A 5,459-nucleotide genomic window follows, 5' to 3' on the forward strand; every position below is an offset into this window, starting at 1 on the left:
CACTAAAACAGTAAATTTTAAAAACAACAATTCATGACTAATATCAGGACTCGAGAGTTTTCGGAACCTATAAAAACAATTCTCATCGTTATGACGCGATAGGGGCCCTTCACTATCGACTTTAATTAAAAATATTCCGTGTATACGATACTATACGGAATGGATTGAAAAATTAAATCTTTTTATTACTGCACAGTATTGCTATCGCATTTATGCAGTCCACTCGTCGCCAATTTATATGCAACTTGTTCTAATAAACAGTAATTGCTTCGAATTAGCCGAGATTTTGCTTTCTACAGCACTCCGGACTTTCAACTTTTTTTATTAGAACGTTTAATTCAATTTAACATTATGTTTTTTAAGATTTAAAAAAAGCACCAGGAGTCAAATTTATTATATAGTAGGGTAATCCTTGAAGCCCAACCTAATTGTAAAATTTTCATAAAATCATTCCATGCAAAAATATGAAGAAAAATCTTCTATTAATTTGAAACAAAGTACCTACTACATAATATTATAAAGGACATTGTCGAAAACGGCCCCAGAACCAACAAAGGTGTGACTAGCACCATAATTAGTTATGTATTTTTTTATATTATTTGTAAATATGTGTATAAAACGGACAAGCTGCTACATCCAAAATGAATATAATATAAAAGTATTGTAACGACTTAAAGTCAAAGTCGCCGACATGTTTACAACTAACTGTGTATAGAGATGTACCGGTTCGACAAAACGATAAATCTAATTAGGGATAATTAATTATTGAAACATTTTAATATATTCGATTTGTGAGGCGATATGTTCTTTAATTATTATAATAATATTTAATCGAGCAGTGGATGCGTCTCAAATAAATAAGTAGTTAGTTTTAGGACTAAATTGATTATAGATCAGGTCGTCTATAAAAAAGTTTTTTTTTAGTTTTTAATTCATATTGATTTACTTTGTTTATTAAGATTCTATATTAGCGACCCGCCCTGGCTTCGTACAGTCGTTTTATTTTTCTGTCGTACAAAATATTTATGAATTATACATATAAAAAGTAGCGTTCTTCTCTCTCCCTCCATCCGGGGGCCTCAAACTCTCTCCATATTAAATTACTATCTGATCCGCCCGTGCGAAAGATTTTCCGGGATAAGGGTCCCGCTAAATATTTTTCCGAATAAAAATAACCCTATGTTGAATAAAATCGTTTTTGGTATAAATGATCGATATAATCGATCCAGAATCTAGTCGAGTATTATCCCTAATTCTTACTTCATTGTTCAATTCAATTTAATGTCATTCACACTTCACTCATCAGAGACAAATAAACTAGACTCTCACTTTCCATATAATATATTATAATTCTCTGACTCTCACTATATCATTGACGATTCGGCTATTATAAAGACTCCGTGCGATTGATTACGATATCGACATACACTGGCTGTGATTTCTGGACTTTGTGAACTGATGTAACAATTTACCTGGCATTGATAACGGATACGAAATGAAAATTGCTTTTTCCATTACTTGTGGCCCTGCTGGCGGGTCCATGGTGTTGGAGAACGAGCAGATTCGCCATTGTATACAACAATGGACAGCGCCTCGTTTGGTAAGCACATTTTTCTTTAATCGTACAAGTTTAACTGCCGCCAAACTTCTAGTTCGCTCCTCAGTTCCTGTTCTTGGTAACTACGTGGAGACAGCGAACAGAGTCTGTATACTACCTACTACACACTTTAGCATGTGGCTGTGGCAACTTAAGAGCAAACTAGCAAGGATATTGTTGATTAAAAAATGTGTGTCATATGCTTGAAGGTTTCTTACATTTAATTGAGCTGGAAGATTTGAATACATAAATCTGCTTTCCGTGTGACACAATATTAATATATTGCCATTCTAATTTGAGCATAATGTGTTTGTTTTTTTTTTATTTTTCAGGTTGTAGCCCTTGATCTTATATGTACAGCATGTTGGACCACGGCTCAAGAGCCTATACATACTTGAGCTGTAAGAATGTTAGTAGAAGGTGCGTGCTGTGTAATAGAATGTTGGAACTCCGGACTCGCTCACATCAAATAATTCCATTAAGGACAATTACTCCACATCATGTTTATAGCAGAAATATCATTTTAGAAAGGTTTGCACCATTGGAGGTACATATAATGAAAGATTATATTCATTTAACTAATATGGTGATTGGCAAAACTGAATTGATAAATAATACCATAACAACAACCCTCCTGCACAATACTCAGATATTATTTTATAAAACAATGTAGGTGATGAGGAAATAAATAATATGAACTGAAAATATTTTTTTATTTGTTTAATTTAATCCTACATGCCCTAAAAATCTACCAAAAGTGTGTAAAATATGCCATGCTTCTGATGAAGCGTGAATGCTCAACAGTGCGCCTCTGTCTGTCTCTTCGGGGAATACGAACGTATATATAGAAAATACATAAATTCTGAAGGGTACTCTTAGAGGATGTAAATACTATAACTACATTATTAGGGACCTTTTTACTTATAAAAAATTATATGAATCAAGTCTTAAAATAGCTTGATTTAAGTAAAAAATAATCAGATACCTACATAGTGATGAAACTTTAGGGCTTATATATATTAGATAGGTACTTATATCAATAAAAAGCATATTTAAAGCGTAAATGATAGGACTATAAATCTACCTTGAACATTGAAAAGCTTTCAATGTTTACTATCAATTATAACCTCAAAATCTCATCGTTTTTGGATTAATGCGATATCCCAGCTTGTCCGTTTTATAAATAATATGTCATGAGAATTTATTAATGATTCTAAATATTACAAACATTTTTCCATTGCTGTTGGTTCCAGGGCGAATTATGTATGGGCACAGAACAATGTCCTTTGATAATAAAACAATTAACAAAAAATCATAGTATGTTTTTGCAATACAGCATACGAACAATAACAACAACATAGGCCTTGTTAGGAACCGGGCTGTCGTCGGTGTCACAAACTTTAAAGTAAATCTTATAATAAGAACGAATGTAGTTTTTTTTTTTTTTATATAGATGAACTGGCTGGTTTGTTTTTTCGAATAAAGAACACAATTAATGGGTAATAGATTACAAAAACAATCAACTAATATGAAGTGAATGTCTCTCAATTGTTATTCTATTTTAATTAAAATAAAGAACTATAATTAAACTAAAAAGGTAAGCAGTGATGTAACCATTTGCCGGTTTAAATAACGTATAATTGCGTCAGTGCCCTTTAAAGCCTGTCACATTCAGATTCACGTAGGTCGTATAACATTGTTATTAAAACAGAGCAAATTCCCATTATGACTTATGTATTAAGCTATATTTTATAGCAGGTAGGCAATCAAGCACCAGATGGTAGTAATCACCACCGCCCTTAAGTGGCACTGAGAGGATCACAGACGCAATTAACGCTGACGGGATCCGTTGACTGATTGCTGACCCAAAATGTAATAGTGAGCCTAATCACAAACTCTAACCCCAGCCAATTCAGGCGTATTTGGAAATAAATTTTGATTTCTTTAAAACAGTTAACATATTTTTCGTTAAATATAAAGTATATAATATGTCACTCAAAACAAGACCTTAAGACCCCGTGAACATTATCATACGTTCAGTTAAAATTCAGTGGCTTGTTGACCGAGTTTCGCTTCGAGCAAAAAGTAGCTAAAATACGTGACTAAAAATAAGTACTGCCTATTTAGAATTCCTGCTTATGTGACAATCTGCTTTTACTTTTATTCCTGCATGTTGTCATCAAACTTATTTTAACTCTAGTTCCAAAAGAGGTTTTCAGTTTCAACCCTTTCTCCATTGGTTTTTGTATATTTGTTATTGTACGAATATTTGTTGAATGGATCAATTTATTTGTAGGTTATCCATAAATGTTATTGATGCGTGAGATTAGAATTGACTTTATAAGAAACAGAAGAATACTTACAATCACACATACATCTAAAACATGGTCTTTTCTTTCATTCTATCAGATAATAACAAAATAATTAAAAATAACGTGCTGCTTTATTTTTTCCCCCTTATCCGTCAATAATAATACAGTCATGGCGTAGTTTGTAATAAAATGTAAGGCAGTGTAAAACTTTTGGGTGGAGTTTATATGCGGGTATCATGTAGATGCCGCATTGCGTCTGCGATGCAATCCGCGCCATAAATTACAATTGCGTCAATCTGGTTGTACGTGAAATATAAATATTGGGACATAGGCCTAACTAATAGACATTTTTAAAGTATTATTAACACAATATTTTATGCTTTAGCTGTCAAAGTATTTATAAGGAAGAAAGTGGCAGAACCTGATTAGAAAAAAACCTAGTGAATAAGGTTTCTTAGAATACCTATTTGTTTTAGGGTTATGTTTTAGATAGTATGGACTACAAAATAAATATTTCAATATTCATCTTCAATTCAATTCTGAAGAGCCTCTAACGGGTAACGTGCCCCTAGTCGTTTACACGTCCGCGTGGACATTCGAATTCGCCAGGGTATTGTTGCTACAGTCCAAACCTTCCTAATCATGGGAAATTAGAGGTGACATTTCGCAAAAGAATATAACCTTATGAACTTGCAAAATGGCTATACTAGATACAGTACAAACTTTTTTTATTTATTATAACAAATCTATTTTGTTATTTATTTCCGATCTCACATAACTGCAATGTGACAAATGTGCGAAATCATGAAAACTTTAGGGACGCCTTCGCAATACGGTAGAAATTTATAAAACAAATCTATTTGTAATTTTTCTTCTAATTCCAATAACTACATTCTGTGACAAATATGCAAAAAATGCAAATATTTTTCACGTTTGTCAGCTCTAAAAAACAATAAACCCTTGTTATTTCCATCCATTTCCTTTACCATTTCATTCTAATTCATTATATCATCTTACAAAGTACTTTTGTTTATGTGACAAAGGTCATAATATACCATCAGATATGTTTGTAATTTTATTTAAAACCGAAGCGCACTTCCTACACGAAATGAATATAATAAAAGCATTAATTTCAAAAATTTAATTTGTGAGAACTCTCGTCGGCCGCGTATTCAAGCACTCTTTTATCTGAAACATCTTTATGGAGGGAATTTAAGCGGGAATTCTAATTAAATTTCTTGAGAGGGCGTGGAGTCCGCGACAATAGGAGCCCGTACCTTCGTAAACTACGCGTCGTGGCACAAGCCATGGGCGATCGAGATTACAATAAATTAAGGCATAATTATTTTTTACCTCACACAGATATGTGCCTAAATTACGATAAATCTTAATAATATTATAAATGCGAAAGGTTGGTGAAAGAGTTTGTATATTAAAAGTAAACGCAAAACTACTACACACGTATATACACCACGTCCTGTTACCACATAGGCTACATTTTAATCCGATGATTTGTTGGCAGGTGAAATAAAGCAATTTTTATCTAACTT

Source organism: Manduca sexta, chromosome 28 (assembly GCF_014839805.1).
Source record: "Manduca sexta isolate Smith_Timp_Sample1 chromosome 28, JHU_Msex_v1.0, whole genome shotgun sequence".
NCBI lineage: Eukaryota > Metazoa > Arthropoda > Insecta > Lepidoptera > Sphingidae > Manduca > Manduca sexta.